The sequence below is a fragment of the Cimex lectularius genome, unplaced genomic scaffold (genome assembly GCF_000648675.2).
Source record: "Cimex lectularius strain Harlan isolate CLEC.00 unplaced genomic scaffold, Clec_2.1 scaffold60, whole genome shotgun sequence".
Lineage (NCBI taxonomy): Eukaryota > Metazoa > Arthropoda > Insecta > Hemiptera > Cimicidae > Cimex > Cimex lectularius.
The window spans coordinates 799262-816419 of record NW_019392643.1 but is presented as its reverse complement, the minus strand read 5'-3'; the positions used below and the strand labels follow the sequence as shown (position 1 = coordinate 816419).

The 17158-nt window shown below is 34.2% G+C and overlaps 1 protein-coding gene across 1 annotated transcript in view; it reads right to left on the bottom strand.

The window, feature by feature from the left end:
* The window catches only part of LOC106661111 (carbonic anhydrase 1), a 49062-nt gene that overhangs the window by 31027 nt on the left and 877 nt on the right, over nt 1–17158 (bottom strand). The window lies entirely within an intron of this gene.

Genomic DNA, 17158 nt, shown 5'->3' with positions numbered 1-17158 from the left:
TTTATCGTGCCAACGTTNTCGAAACGTTGGCACGATAAAGAAAATGTTTTTCTGAAACCTACATCACACCCGACCGCATCTCACGATATCTGAATAAGTTTCGATCTTTATTGAGATCATCTTCAGGGCCTGAGATTTAAAAACATTGTTTAAATTTAACAAATACATGTAGGATATGGAAAAAAAGTGAATTTATACAATGCAAAAAAATATTTTTTATGTTTGTTTGTTTTCTGCGTAATTGTGCCATTCTTGCAAAAAGAAACACTTTGAGTGAGTAGAAACACTTTGATTGAATATAAAAAATATTTTTGCGCATTGTATAAATTCACTTTTTTCCACATCCTACATGTATTTGTTAAATGTAAACAATGTAAATCCCAGGCCTTGAAGATGATCTCAATAAAGATCGAAACGTGGCATGATAAAGAAAATGTTTTTCTGAAATCTACATCAGACCAGACCGCATCTCACGACTTCCGAATAATAATTTATTAGTAAAATTCTCATTTTTTCTATAATTTTTCATTGTAAAAGTGAGACAATTATTTACACGTTATATTTCTTTCCTTGGTGTTCATTCTTCCGTGCCAGTGAACGCAACAATTCCGTTCAAGTTTGAAGACGATTTTCGATTCTACGATAAGGGGCAATTTTCAGTAATTTCTCAGCCATTTAATTATTTTTCCAGAAATGTTTAATAAACCGGAATTGCAATACAAGTTTATTGATGTCTGGCTGACTCAAAATATGAATTTAATAAATTTTGTAAGTTCAGTTCTGGGACCGGATTCAAACGTAAAGAAGGGCATTAGGATTAAAATAAATTTGACTTGACAATGGAAGCTTTGATATAAAAGAAAATTGGCCCATAGCAAATTTTTAGGTTAGTCCTACAAAATTCTGTATTCACGCGATCAACGTTTTCATACAATAAAAAATATAATAAAAAAACTTTTATTCATAGAAATTATCTCTATTGACCTAACGCTGCAATAAAGCATTGATTCTTTCAAAAAGAAAAAATTGTTGTTCTATTGACGTTTGCAATTTCCTTGGAATCAATCGGTCTCTTCTCTTCCTACGTCCTTGATCATGCACATAGTGGACATTATATAAAAATACGTGACGGGAAAAAAAAAATCCTTTACACGATTAGTTACCAGCCAAGTTCAACGGATTCCGTCCAGTTTGAAGGTGGGAAGAACAAGAAGACTTCTCACGACTTGACAATATGTGTGATAAACCTGCTCTCGAACCTTGAAACAGTTTAAACTAACTGGGTCACAACAAGTAAATCTGGAGCGATACGTTCACGAGCCTGGAGGATTGGTGAAATTGATGACATCATTTCTGAATTGAATTATCCATAACAACCAGGCTCTGGGATCACGTATGAGCAGGCTTTTGATCATTTCTTCCTGTCCAATATGTCCATTTAACTTTCATTGAGTTTATTTTGATGGCCGATTAATAAACATTGGGTTCCACGTAGATGGTCATTGAATTGACATCGTCCACCAAGAGATAAACTGTTAAGAACGGAATTTTATCTTAAGCAATGCGGGGGTCTTGGTTTCGAGAACGTCTTAGATTATTTACCTAAAAAGTCACGTTCACACATGGAAATTCAACTATAAATAAACTACACATGTGCGTCATAGAAAATTGCCAATCAGTCACGCATCACGATAATTAAACTTACAATTAATTCATTTCAAGCCCTTGAATTAATTATTTTGAATTAACTACTTGCTTATGGGAACACATTTAAACAAACCAAGTAAAAATAAAGCATCTAGAAAAAGGGTTCGGGAAGGGTAAAGTATAGATGGTGGACAAGAATCTACTTTTTTTTCTCCGAATGGACAAAGTCGAAATGGGCTTAGTTCTATTCATAATTAAACAAAGCGCGCTTGGAGAAAATAATTAAACGTCTGAGACTACAATTAGATTGATAGCCTTGTTACCAGGACCACGTTTTACTTTAAATCGACAACTAACCTTTGGGCCTAGTCGAGTCTATCACCTTGCAGACCCGACGAAGAAATATCACTATTTAAACATAGAAATGGTTTTGGGCTAGAAACAGAATATTTTACAATTTTCGCGTCGCCGGAGAGTGGGCTCGGGTTGGGTTAGGTTAGGTTAGGAAGAGTTAGGATTAGGGACAGGTTAGGTTAAAATTAGAGTTAGGGTCGGTTTACATATCAATAATTCAATATTTCTTTCCTGAAGTGGAGAAAATATGCGAATGCGAAGTCCTTTCTTTCTTAGTTTTAGTTTTTATTTTGAATATATTTTTCGAGCTAAGAGAAGAACCAGTCGTCAAATAGTTTCTTTATTGGGTTCTTGTAATTTAGTTTTTATTGCCAAGTATTATTGTAATGATATTTTCTGATAATTTCACTTAAAGTACTCACGAGTATGAGAATAATCAGATGCTTAGGAGGTACTTATAGGGCTCTATTGTTTCCGCGCTATAATAAAATCAGTGTATTATTTTGAATAATTTTTCCATAAAGTTTTCAAGTTTTATTTTCTAGTAAAGAGAAATCCATACATGTAGGTTCTTGAATTAATACACTTGCTCAGGGGAATACATTTAAATAAAAAAAGAAACAATGAAGCATCTAGAAAGCATTTGGTAATGGAAAATACGGATCGTGGGCAAGAATCCTAACTTATTTTCTAAAGGCCAAGGTCGAGACGGACTTATTTCTATTCATAATTAGACAAAGCGCTCTTGGGAAAAATAAATAGACGTATGTGAGTACTATTACATTTGACTAACAGCTGTGTCAATGCTAAAATCCTACATTTTCTATTTACAAAAATGACAGTTTAGTCATAGTTTTTACAATTAGTCAATTGATATAGTTTACCCATGAGATTGGATCGACCAAGTTTTTTTTAAGTACACGTCATCAAATAAATAATAGCAAAACTGTTCCTTTTAATTTAAATGGAAAACTAACTTTTGAACGTAAATAAACAACCAACAAAAAAATAGTTAATAAAAATAAACTAGTACTAACATTGGTGTTAGTTTTTTCTTTTTAATTTTTCCACTTCCGTCCAATTAGGTCTGATAGATTTTTACAAACGCGTTTTCCCCAATTAACAGCCTTAAAGTCGTAAAGCGTTTTATTACAGCCGACCGGCTGTAAATTAGCCCAAACGGTACATTTCAGGATGTACATAATTCCCTGAGCTTAATAAAAAAGAATAAATAAATAAAAGGCGGATGAAAAAATTACACACAATTAAATGAACTACTTTTTCAACACTTTAAACTGAAAAAACAAAAACCCTATTCGAAATTGTTTCTCAGCTCTTAAAACAGTCATGAAATAATGAATCTTCCTCTATTAAATAACGGATTGGTTTATTCAGGCGTTTCTTCCTGGGTACACGCCAATTGTGTTCCTATTATAACAACGTGCGATTCAGAGCAGCCTGTTTGTTCGAGTTTAGTTAAAAACCATCGAATTCCCGTTTCAGGGTAGTGCCCATGTTAGGTTAAGAATGGCCAGGGATGGTTAGATTCGTTAGGGTTAGGTAAATTATGGTTATTATTAGGTGTGTGTGTGTAGAGATTAGTGACCGTTAATCGATAGTTATTCAGATATCGTGAGATGCGGTCGGGTGTGATGTAGGTTTCAGAAAAACATTTTCTTTATCGTGCCAACGTTTCGATCTTTTATCGAGATCATCTTCAGGGCCTGGGATTTACAAACAATGTTTACATTTAACAAATACATTTAAGATGTGGAAAAGTGAATTTATACAATGCAAAATATATTTTATATTCAAACAAAGTATTTCTACTCACTCAAAGTGTTTGTCTTCTGTGTAATTGTGCCATCCTTGCGTGTCGTGTTGAGAGTGCCAGTGAGATTTTGCTGTATATGTTTATATATGTTTGGTTTTGTAGGGGTGGGGAAGGAAGTCGGCATATAAAAGACAATTTTGTGCAAGGCGTCGGCTTCTTTGAATTGAAAAAAGCCGACAAAGGGGAACAATGTGTTAATAGTTCGGCCAGATTATCCTTTCAGGATTATATAGAAAGGGGATAAATAGGAAAAGGAAAGCTAAATTGTTTGAAAATTAGACTATGTGAAAAGTATTTGATGTGTGGAATGTAATGTAATGATATATGTATGTTATCTGTATTGTATTTGATTCATGATATTAGCGTAGCTGCGACTGGGTTTACATGTGTCTGTTCTGTATTTGATGCTGTGTTTATCTCTGTTGATATAAACCATTTCTAAGAAATTACGTTTATATTTGTTTTGTTCTGTATGTAATATTTTTGGATTTTTGAAGTCAAAATTGTGTTGGTGTTCAAAGTGGTGGGTAGCAAGTGCTGTAGGATTTTGCTTGAGTTTTTTGCAATCATAGATATGTTGCTTTACTCTCTTGTCCAGATATTGGGATGTAAGACCGATGTAAGTTGTCGGACAGTTTAAACAGTTGATCTTGTAGATTACGTCAGATTTATTTGTTATTGGTGTGGGATCTTTAACTTTGGAAAAAAGCGTTTGGATTGTTTTATAATTTTTGAAAGCTATTTTGAAGTTATCGGACGAGAGAAATGTGTTTAATTTATGTGATAGGCCTTGAATAAATGGTATGGAAATGTATGCTTGTTTGTTTGTATTTGATATGCTTAATGTAGTATTATTAGTAATAGTGGAATGTGTTAGTGTTGAGTTGTAGTTGTTGATTATTCTGTTAATTATGTGCTTAGGGTAGAGATTGTTATGGAGGATCTGTTTGTATATATTTATGTTCTTGTGGTGAAATGATTCATGGCTCAGGGTAATCATTCTGTGAAGTAACCCTTTGACCGTGTTTATTATTGTATGAAGAGGATGGTGAGATTAGCATTAGGGGACGAGCCAGAGGCCCAGTAGGTTGTTGTAATTCAGACTAGTCTGACCAAGATATAAAACTTTTTTTTCCGCAGAATTCAATTGTACATTTGATAATCGTAATTTCACGTTACCGGTTAGTGCGCATGGGTTAGGTTAGGAATTTGGTAGATTAGGTTAAAATAATGCAAGTTAAGCAATCCTTTTTATACAGGATGAGGGCTCTCAAACCACATTACAAGACTTAGTAATAAATAATTATACTATTATTATTATCGATTTCGGAGATCCTATGAAAAAAAGAAATAAATTTTAAAGTGGATGCGTTTTTGGGCTTGATATACGAATTTTTTGGGTGGCAATTTTGGGTTACCTGGAGTGCATATGAGTTGGGTTAGATTAGGTTAGGTAGGGGTAGAATTAGGGACAGGTTAGATTAAGTTAGGCTAGGTTACATTTAGGGTTAAGGACGGGTTACTATCAATGGTTCAATGATTTTCCGTGCAACAATGAATGAATGTGATAATAAGTACCAATCGAATGACGGCTAAAACCTGAGACGAAAAAATTCTAATTCTCTTCATTGATGGATTGTGAGTATTTGGCGCTATGGATAATACGGTATGGTGCAGAATATTTAAAAAGCAACTGTGTGTCAATTTTCTAAATTGTCAGGCTCCTTGTTGTTTTAAAAAATCCCTCATTTGTTATCTGTTAAGTTGTCGATAGAAGAATTTAACCGCAATTGATTGCTTTCTGTTTGTTTTGTTTTTTCCTGTCGTGAACACGTACTTTTGCTATTCGGAATCTGTTCGAATCCAAACCGCGAGAGTTTATATTGTGAACACTTGAAATTTTCTCCTATGCTAAAAAGCCTGAAAACTAAAACATTTCTTCTGCTAGGATAGGCGGAGCAAAATGATCGGAAGCAACATACAGGTCCATCACCTCGCAGACCACATGACGAAATCTCACCGTAAATTTTAACATAAATTTTGGGCTGATACATAATTTTTGTTTGCCCATTTTTGCCTTACAGCAGAGTGTGCATGCATTAGATTAGGTTAGATAGGGATAGGGACCAATCAGGTTATGTAAGAGTGGGACTCGAACAGAGCTCAACTGGTAGAATCAAACACTAATCCGGAAGTCGAGGGTTCGAGTACCGTTCGTGACACTGAATTTTCAACTCAACTATACTTTGCAAAACATGAAAAATCAATTTTTTAAAATTGATGACTGCTTTTAAAAAGGCATAATAAAAAATTAAAGGTTTTTCTGGAAAATGCCTTAAATGCCTTAAATTCCAAGTCGGCGTATCAATTTCAGACAAAATTACGAAACAATTTTTTCCTCGGTTTAAACGGTTCAACTCCTTGAATCAGTAGATTAGAAAACCTGCATAACGCTGATAAAAACAAAAGTTTACTCGGGCCTTGCGTAACAATTGTGGTCGGAAATGTAAATATTCAAAAAACCTTGTAAAACGGTGAAATCTTTTTGTTTTGTTTTTATGCTTGGGAAATTAAGTCGCGCGATTTACCTAATAAGCCTGGGCCGTAACGGCACACATGACAACATGGTTCGGTGCAGTTTGTATCTTCACGATGTCTATCGCAAAATGAAAACCATCTGTCAGTATCTTTGCATGCCGTAATATTTTCCATAGAAAGGCTTATCATATCAGGGTTTTTTTTCAAATATATTGCTAGCTCACAGAGCATAAAGGCTGGAGGACCTCATTACTCGCATTCATAAAAAAAAGGCTAAATCCGTCACATAAGACGAAATGTCACCGACAAAGAGAAACCGACACGACCATTTTTCCTCTGCCTTTCCTAAAGCGTCTTCAGATATTAAAAACCCTGACATTTTTCATAACAAAGGGTTATTTTTATTTTATAAACATGTATTCATAGATTTCAGAAAAGGCTGAACAAATTCCAGTCGTTCTTGTGTAATACCAAGAAGAAAAAAATTTATTTTATTTCTTTATTTCTCTTTAAAACCAGGGCAAAGAGGAATGATAATGATAGAACAATTTCCCTTCAGTCGTAAATAGTGGCACGTCCACCCTTCACACTTAAACGATAGAAGTTATTACTTATAGTGAAAGACTTATTTACTTAAAGACAGAAAAAAGTTTTAGGCTTTACTCGCTTACTTTGTTTAATGTTAATTATTATGAGTAATTAGAGTATATGAGTAATATATACCACAGATTTTGACTCTTGTTCGGATAAGCCTGCTCGTCTAGAAATCAGTTTTTCTTTTCTAACTCCAATTCCCATTAGGTTCAATTACGTCTTCTTTTTAGTTATTGGTATGGTATAAGTCATCTAATTACTCATAATATCAGCAAACAAAGTAAGCAGGTAAAGAAAAAACTAGATTTTTTTAATAAAAAGCCCGGCTGGAATTTGTTCAGTCTTTTCTGAATCTAGGAATACACGTATATAAAATAAAAATAACCCTTTGTTAAGAAAAATGTAAGGGTTTTTAATATCCTAAGACGCTTTAAGAAAGGCAGAGGAAAAATGGTCGTGTCGGTTGCTCTTTGTCGGTGACATTTCGTCTTATGTGATGGTTTAGCCTTTTTTTTTATGAAAGCAAATTTACCTGCGAGTAATGAGGTCCTCGAGCCTTTATGCTCTGTTTGTGTGTTAGCAATATATTTGAAAAACCGTGATATGATAAGTCTTTCTATGGAAAAAAATTACGGCATGCAAAGATACGGAAGATGGTTTTCATTTTGCGATAGACATCGTGAAGATACAAACTGCACCGAACCATGTTGTCATGTGTGCCGTTACGGCCCAGGCTTATTAGGTAAATCGCGCGACTTAATTTCCCAAGCATAAAAACAAAACAAAAAGATTTCACCGTTTTACAAGGCTTTATGAATATTTACATTTCCGACCACAATTGTTACGCAAGGCCCGAGTAAACTTTTGTTTTTATCAGCGTTATGCAGGTTTTCTAATCTACTGATTCAAGGAGTTGAACCGTTTAAACCGAGGAAAAAATTATTTCGTAATTTTGTCTGAAATTGATACGCCAAGTTGGAATTTAATGCTTGATTAAGCCCTTAATTTTTTTTATTCTGCCTTTTAAAAGTAGTCTTCAATTAAAAAAAATGATTTTTCATGTTTTGCAAAGTATAGTAGGGTTGAAAAGTTAAGTGTCACGAACGGGACTAGAACCCTCGAAGTCCGGATTAGTGCTTGTTGACCAGATTAGTATTTTATATTACCATATTATTATGATTCATTATGGCCAGATTTATATTTTGATTAGTACCAGTTGACCTCTGAACCGTGGGTTCGAGTTCTACTCGTGACACTGATTTTTCAACTCAACCATAATTTGCGCAAATAATTATACATCACTTGAAATAATTACTTTGGTTATTAGTACCAACAAAAACATATATTTATATTAATTTAAAAAAATGTAAGGTAAAGGTCCCGGGTTGGAATCCAGCAGCCTTGCATTCGAACCCGACATACTTACAACTGCTTTTTTTTCCAAAAACACCGGCACTCCTAGGGTTGATATGGCCTTATTTTTTCAACATTTTCCGAAACTTCATCGCCTCCGAGGCGAGGACAAATTGTCACCGATGCCTCAACTTCTTCAGCGTCGGCGCCCTTATAGATAAATCGACAAAAATCGTTCCAGCACATTATGTAAACGTGTAAAAAGAATGGACCACCACTCATACGATGGCTTAAAAACTATTTGCACGAAAAAAACATGAATCGTCAAACATTATTTAAATAATTTGTAACAAATATTGAAACACCTACGTCCTGGCAACTTTGTCATTCTTCAAAGTGACAATACAAAAAATCGTTTTAAAAAGTTACACTTAAGCTAAATGGACAATCTATACACTAATCAATTCACGATCTTCGAATATGGAAAATCAATCGAAACAGACTTTTAACATTTAATCAACGACATATAGATTTCCGTTACAGTTCGAAAATTTCTAGGACTTTTCTTTATAGCCTTTCAAGGTAATTAACAATGGTTTTTTTTTAAGAGTGAATAAGTTGAATATTTAATATTCATTAGTTATCTTGGGTGTTCGAATTACCAAATTATCTCTAGATTAAGCCCCAAATATGCACTGGGACAGAGGTAAAGATTGTTTAAATACAAAACTCAACCCACTATGAAAATGGGTGTTTTTTCTAAAACAAAAAGACAAAGTTCACGTGATGCAAATTCTCTACATTTTGTATTTTAATTTTATTTTAATATAGTGTGATACAATATTGCTTAACAATTAGGAGACATCGTATACGATAATAAAAAATTTAGAGTTACAATCTTCTTATCTTTACGAGCTATTAAACAAATAAGTTATTTAAACATTGATATATGACAAATTTGACACGGCCGTGACTTGTTTAGACTGTTTTTAATGAAAATTCATCCAAACTGTCGTGAGAAGTGATCAATTTATATCAGTTAGTCTTGTTCCATCCCTAACCATATGACGTTGAATACAGTCAGATTCATTCCAGCTCAATTTGTTGGCCCACAAGAGCTAAAGATTTATACGCATCGCATGACGTAAAAATTAAGCTATGGAATATTAATCAGCTATTAGTTTAAAATAATAGGATAAATATAGTTTTCTAAATCGTACCCAGCGTTAATTTAATACGTGTACTTTTTTCTCATTATTTTTAGATGTAAATCGATCCAATTTTAACATTCGTTCATTAAACCAGGGTACTTGTTGAATCCAAAGGCAGGGTCAGGAAGACTTTTATAGCATACTTGTTCCTCAAATATGCTGACTTCTTAATTTTTTGACTTTGATTATTCAGAAATCGTGAGATGCGGTCTGGTGTGATGTAGGTTTCAGAAAAACATTTTCTTTATCATGCCACATTTCGATCTTTATTGAGATCATCTTCAGGGCCTGGGATTTACATTGTTTACATTTAACAAATACATGTAGGATGTGGAAAAAAGTGGATTTATGCAATGCAAAAAAATATATTTTATATTCAATCAAAGTATTTCTACTCACTCAAAGTGTTTGTTTTCTGCGTAATTGTGCCATTCTTGCAAAAAGAAACACTTTGAGTGAGTAGAAATGCTTTGATTGAATATAAAAAATATTTTTTTGCATTGCATAAATTCACTTTTTTTCACATCCTACATGTATTTTTTAAATGTAAACAATGTAAATCCCAGGCCCTGAAGATAATCTCAATAAAGATTGAAACGTTGGCACGATAAAGAAAATGTTTTTCTAAAACCTACATCACACCAGACCGCATCTCACGATTTCTAAATAATCATCGACTAACGGTCACTACTCACCACACATTTTTTGCATTATTATGTAGTCCAAAATAGTTCACATTAGAAAAAGAAACAGAGAGAAAGAGAGAGAGAGAGAGAGAGAGAGAGAGAGAGAGAGAGAGAGAGAGAGTGAGAGAGAGAGTGAGAGAGAGACAGAGAGAGAGAGTGAGAGTGAGTGAGAGAGGGAGGGAGAGAGAATTAGTGAGAGATGGAGGGAGGGAGAGAGAGAGAGAGAGAGAGTGAAAGCTGGAGAAAGTGAGATGAAGAGTGAGAGCTTGGGAAAGAGAGAGAGAGAGAGAGAGAGAGAGAGAGAGAGAGTGATAGAGAGAGTGAGAGTGAGACAGAGAGAGTGAGTGAGTGAGTGAGAGAGGGAGGGAGAGAGAGTGAAAGCTGGAGAAAGTGAGATGAAGAGTGAGAGCTTGGGAGAGATAGAGAGTGAGAGAGAGACAGAGAAAGTGAGTGAGTGAGAGAGAATTAGTGAGAGATGGAGGGAGGGAGAGAGAGTGAAAGCTGGAGAAAGTGAGATGAAGAGTGAGAGCTTGGGAGGGAGAGAGAGAGAGAGACAGAGAGAAAGAGAATAAGAGCTGGAGAAAGTGAGATGAAGAGTGAGAGCTTGGGAGAGAGAGGGAGGGAGAGAGAATTAGTGAGAGATGGAGGGGGGGAGAGAGAGTGACAGCTGGAGAAAGTGAGATGAAGAGTGAGAGAGTGATAGAGAGAGAGTGAGGGAGAGAGACAGAGAGAGAGAGAGACAGACAGACAGACAGAGAGACAGAGTGAGAGTGAGAGATAGACAGAGTGAGAGTGAGAGAGAGAGAGAGAGAGGGAGAGTGAGAGAGAGAAAATTGAGAGAAAGGAGGGAAGAAAAATTTAATGAAAATTATTCAAATTATAAACCGATAAAAAATGGAAAAATGTATAATTCTCGTCCCCGTATGACGATTGCTTCGTTCATTTTGTTATTTTCTAATGAAAAGTGCTTTATTCTTTACTGCTCTACAGTTTGAAAGCCTTATTTCCACTTGGACTTAAATATATAAGAAACGAATATTGCAGAATGTATTTTTTACAAAAATACATGACTCAATTTCAAGCGCAAATTATATACAAATAAATATGAAGCGATGCCATTCTGCCCCACGGATTCCTCTGCAGGAATGTCACCAGCTTTGATGTAAATTTAACTTATTATCTTATCATTGCTAAAACTGCGAAAACTGAAAAAGGCACAAAACTGTTTAGGCAGGCTTTTATAAATATTGAGAGAAAAAAAATAATCGACAGATTTTACGAACCAGGTTTTTTAAAAATCGTAATATCGTTTATTTAAGGTTAGACTATTATAGAAATATACGGTTAAAAAAATAAAAAAATAGTACACTAACTCTACTCTAGATGCACTATGGCTAGAGACCTCAGAGTAAGGCAAAAAGAAACACTAGGGAGCCAAGTGATGTTTTTATGTATATATGAGTATATGCCGTTAATCTTTTTTAACCAATTTAAGTTAAAGCTAAATCATTAAAAACTTCTGATTTACAGGAAAACCTTCTAACAATGTACGCTCAAAACTTTATAGAAACTGGTATCATTCGAGAAGTTTTTCTTATACGAAAACTGGAGATTAAGCATAAAAAGTATGAAATCGAAAAGGTAAAAGTCGTCTAAATACAAATATTACGTACAAAAATATTTTAGGATCAAAAAACGTGTTTTCTTAGAAGACTTGGATCATTGCGGTAAAACATGTATGTGAGTTACTGGTCGAGAATGAGGAAGAATAAAATCCATCTGTAGTGATATCCTGCATCGTAAAAAGTTCAAATTTTTAAAATTTTGCGTCTTAAAATTTACATTTCTTTAATAGACAGGTCCAAAGGTAGTCAAATAGGTTCGATCTTATCATGATCGTTAAATATAACGAATTTCTGGGCGTCGATGGCCGCAACGGTTTAGGCGTTATCACGGCGTTCATCACTGTAAGGTAAAGGTCCCGGGTTCGAATCCAGCAACCCTGCCTTCGAACCCGACATATTTATGAATGGGCTTGTTTTCAAAAACACAGGCACCCCGAAGGTTCAAATAACCTCATAGTTAAAATATCCTCGTAAAAAAATAAATAAATAAATATTTAAAAATTTTAAAAAATATTTACATAGTAAAATACTTATACAGAACAATAAATTTGCGTTTATAACTCTGGCTCAACGAGAAAAAAATAATGAAAAATAGAGAGTTTGTGAGTCAAGGAGCTAGCGTGGGATAGCTTAGAATTGGAAAGTGTTCCAATTTTTAACTTTATGGAAAATTATAAAATAATTGACTTAGCATAAACTTGACCAAATGTAGTTGAAAAATTTGGAAAGCACGATCTTATTCTTAACCTCGTTTCTTGAGAGGTTTCTTACCTTCAGGAGCGGTAAAACTTTAGTAAGTATTCTACAGAAAATATTTAAGCAGAAAGATAAATTCTGTTATAAGATACTGTTATCAGCGAGAAAAGCATGGCAAGGAATCTGTGAGTGTTTGGGGAAAGGTTTTGGGATGCCGAAGCGTTTTGGTCAGATTTAGATGAAAGTTTGGAATTATTCATAAAGTAACTACTCACTTCCGAACCAGGGGGGAATTGTGAGGCCATAGGGATTAAATGTGTTCTATTAAGGGGTTGGGATGAGGGACCAGGGTTTTATAGAGGCGTCTGTATCGAATTTTTGCAGTTTCAATTAATAAATGGGATTTGGAGGTCTGTGCGGATGGTAAGGTTGAATACGAAGTTCCTTGGGCAATTGTTTTAAGAATTTTTGGCTGAAGTGACTCCATTCTTTGGAGGTTTTAATGGTTAGTTGAACCACAACAGTTCTATTCTGTCCAGATCGTTTGTATTAATGACTTTGAGTAGTTTATATCGCCTGTCAAGTTCTATTATTTCGTGTCGATTGTGGGGTTCCGAGACTTTTGTCGATGTTAAGCCCCAAACTGCGGACGACATTGGTTGCTATTTAAAAAACAACAACGATGTTTTCTGTTTGAAAGGTCTTGAATCATAGCAGTAAAATATGTTTGTGAGTGGGTTAGTGACCGAAAATGAGGAATAAGAAACATAGGGACTTACATAATAAAAAGTTACTTTTTTAAACTGTGCGTTTTAAAATTTGTATTTCTCTAATACACAAGATAAACAGAAGTAGCCCAAAGGAAGTCAAACTTGGAAGACACGATCTTATCATGATCGTGAAAATAAGAAAGTATTCCCACAATAAAATACTCAAGTGGAACAATAATTCTGCGTCGATGACTCCTCGTATCAATAAGAAAAAATGAAAAATAAGAGTTTGTGAACCAAGGAGCGTGGGATAGTTGACACTTAGAAAGCGTTCCAATTTTTAAATTTATCTTTTTGAAAAATTGTAAAATAATTGAAATTTAGAAGAAAAGAAAAGCACAAACTTGGAAAGATGTAGTTGAAAAAATTTAGATGGCACGGTCTTATTCTTAAAACATTTGTTTCTTCAGACTTTAAACAAAATTATGGACAGAACGAGTTTTTGGAATTGCAGAAGCGTTTTGGCAAGATGTTCAGAAGAATTTTGGAAGGCCAAGGATTCTCAACCTTATTTTCTTGAGAGGATTTTTTTAAAAGAATTTATGGACGATAAAATCATTTAAGCGGAAAGGTAATGTTGTTTTAAGATACTGCGAAAAAGTTTATTATAAGGAGAGCTTGAGAGTGGAGCGAGTTTTTGGGTTGCCGAAGCGTTTGGTCAGATTTAGATGAAAATTTGAAAGGCTCGACTTATTTAGCCTTAATTTATTGACAAAAGTAAAAACAGTAAAATATGTTGGTGAGTGACCACCAACAAAATCCATCAGTAGGGACATTCTACTTATTGTTAGTAAGAAGTTAAAATCTTAAAATCTTAATTTCTGAAAAATTATATTATATTGAGTTTTAGAAAAAAACATAAATTTGGTCAGATGTAGTTGAAAATGTTGGAAGAAACAATCTTATTCTTAACGTCTCTTTTTTGAGACTTAAAAAAAAATTTTTTTGGAGGGTAAAATCTATTTAGTATTCTACAGAAAATGTTTAAGCAGAAAGACAAATTCTGTTTTAAGATGCTGTTATCTGCGAGGAAGTATGCTAAAGAGAGTTTGTGAGTGGAGCGAGTTTTTTGCCGAAGCGTTTTAGGCAGATAGAGATGAAAATTTGTAAGGCACGACTTATTAAACTCAGTTTTTTGACAGAAGGTTTTTTTTAGAAATTTATGAGCAGTAAAACTCTGAAATATTCCAAAGAACACATTATTCAAGCATAAGAATGATTTATAGTTTTAAGGGAATAAGACAGCTAATTTATCTTGTACAAAATAGGCTTTAGTTTAATATACAGGGTGTTTGGCTACTCGTGTTACGTACGGACTTTGCCAGTAGATTCTACATTCAAAATGGAACCAAAAAGTCCTAATTAACTATGGTCCGAAGCTCATCTCACTAGTGCAAGTGTTTACTTAAACTAGTTTAAAAAAAAGTTTAATTAATCCATTCAAAATCTCCTTTTTTTTAAATTTTCTACCTTCCCTATCTTTTAACCATGGATTTTCCTTTCATTCATCAATTTCCCATCTTTGGAAAAAACAATTAAAAAAGCAATTGCACCACTAAAAAAGATATTAAATGGAGTACGTTTGCTGATGTCTAGGTTTGGAAATAGTAGTTTAAAAACACCATAGTAAGTTTTTCAACTTTGAAAAATAAATTTTTTGTGAAGTCTCGCTACTAAAAACGCTTATTTCACGAAGGTTTACAAGTTCAGTGTTGATCACATCTTATTGGAAATTTGACGTAGTTTTCAATGGTATCAACGGATTTGTCTAAAACCTTTTAGTTTTGGAGTTATCATTGTTAATTTGAACCAAGGTCGTGAAATCTTAAAAAATCAGAAAAAATGGAATAACTCCGAAACTGCAGAGATTCGGACCATAGTTAATTAGGACTTTTTGGTTATATTTTGAATGTAGAATCTACTGGCAAAGTTTGTAACACGAGTAGCCGAACGCCCTGTTTTTGAAAAAATAAAAAAGCATTTGGTCCCAAAAACAGTCCCCCCAAAGCAAATTATCTTTCTGCTTAAATTATGTGTTTTGTTGGATACTTCAAAGAGTTTTACCGCTCATAAAACTCTGAAAAAGCCTTCTGTCAATAAATTAAGGCTAAGCTTATTAAGTCGAGCCTTCAAATTTTCGTCTGTATCTGACCAAAACGCTTCGGCAATCCAAATACTTGCTCCACTCACAAGCTCTCCTTATAAATAAATGTGTGGTATTTATTGACCGTTACTTGATGATTATTTGGAGGTCGTGAGATGCGGTCTGATGTGACGTAGGTTTTACAAAAACGTTTTCTTTATCGTTCCACGTTTCGATTTTTATGAGATCATCTTCAGGGCTCAGTGTTTGTTTTCCGTGTAGATGTGCCATTCTTGTCTGTCGTGTTAAGAGTGCCCAAAAGTATAAATAAATGGGCACTCTTAACACGACACGCAAGAATGGCACAATTACTCTACTCAGAAGACAAACACTTTGAGCCCTGAAGATGATCTCAATAAAGATCGAAACGTTGGCACGATAAAGAAAATGTTTTTCTGAAACCTATATCTCACACCAGACCGCATCTCACGATTTCTGAATAATTATAAATAAACTTTTTCGCAGTATCTTAAAACAAAATTACCTTTCAGCTTAAATGATTTTACCGTTCATAAATTCATTAAAAAAATCCTCTTAAGAAACTAAGGTTGAGAAAGAGATGGGGCCTTCCAAAATTTCATCTGAACATCTTGCCAAAACGCTTCTGCAATTCCAAAAATTCGTTCTGTCCATAATTTTGTTTAAAGTCTGAAGAAACAAATGTTTTAAGAATAAGACCGTGCCATCTAAATTTTTTCAACTACATCTTTCCAAGTTTGTGCTTTTCTTTTCTTCTAAAAGTCAATTATTTTACAATTTTTCAAAAAGATAAATTTAAAAATTGGAACGCTTTCCAAGTGTCAACTATCCCACGCTCCTTGACTCACGAACTCTTATTTTTCATTTTTTCTTATTGATACGAGAGAATTATTATTCCACTTGAGTATTTTATTGTGGGAATACTTTCTTATTTTCAACGATCATGATAAGATCGGGTCATCCAAGTTTGACTTCCTTTGAACAATTTTTGTTTATCCTGTGTATTAGAGAAATGTAAATTTTAAAACGCACAGTTTAAAAAAGTAACTTTTTATTATGTAAGTCCCTATGTTTCTTATTCCTCATTTTCGGTCACTAACTCACTCGCAAACATGTTTTACTGCAAGGATCCAAGACCTCTAAAAAAGAAAGCATCGTTGTTGTTTTTTAAATAGCATCCATTGTGTTCGGCGTTTTGGGGTTTAGCTTGGCCAAAGGTTTGGGACCCCCACAATCGACACGAAATAATAGAACTTGACAGGCGATATAAACTACTCAAAGACATTAATACAAACGATCTGGACAGAATTTAAGTAACTATTAAAACCTCCAAAGAATGGAGTCACTTCAGTCAAAAATTATTAAAACCATTGCTCAAGCAAATACGTATCCGACCTTACCATCCGCACAGACCTCCAAATCCCATGTATAACTGAAACTGCACAAAGTCGATATAGACACCTCTATAAAAGCCGGGGCCCTCATCCTACGATCTTCTCAGACTAAGTTTTTTCATAGATTTTCATGAAATATATAACGTTTTTAGAGCAGGCGTACAAAACGTGTCATGGGTTTTAAGTTGAGTCCTTGGGTCGAGCGTCATGTCCAAAATCCAAAAGAATTGTCAGTGTTTTCGAGAAAGCTTACTAAAGAAGATCAACGAATGAAATATGTTCAATTTAAAAATCAAGCTACGATTTTATCAGATTTAGATTGTTAAGAGATTTT